Below are 522 nucleotides of genomic sequence, written 5' to 3'. Positions count from 1 at the left end.
ATTTTCCATAGAGCAAATAGGGTTCACGAGTGACCTCGTGGGAGTTCAGCCTATAATTTGCGTAGTACCAATATACTCTGTGCAGCTTTATTATACGTATAACCGGGACTATGGTATCCAAATTGTGGTCCTGCAGATGTCGCAAAACTACAACTCCCAGCATGCCCGGACAGCCATTGGCTGTCCGGGCATGCTGGGAGTTGTAGTTTTGCTACATTCGGACATCCACAATTTTGGAGACCACTGGACTATGGCCTATGGAAAGTTGGGATTAAAAAGTTCACTTTATTTACAAAGTCTATAAATATAACAAGAATGAGCCATATTTCAAGGGGGGGTATATGTTTCACAAACATTACTCCTTGATTTCCCCCCCTCCCCATGCTTCGCAGAATTTAGGTCCCCATAGGGGTTCACTAGTGATCTCAGGAGGGTCCATTGCACTGGCGGGGGAGCACGGCCTGTGTATGGTCAATACAATAGATATAGTATCTCACTATACAGTACTTCAAATCTGTCCAG

The sequence above is a fragment of the Hyla sarda genome, chromosome 7, assembly GCF_029499605.1.
Source record: "Hyla sarda isolate aHylSar1 chromosome 7, aHylSar1.hap1, whole genome shotgun sequence".
NCBI classification, from domain to species: Eukaryota; Metazoa; Chordata; class Amphibia; order Anura; family Hylidae; genus Hyla; species Hyla sarda.
Note: the sequence above shows the minus strand (reverse complement) of the source record.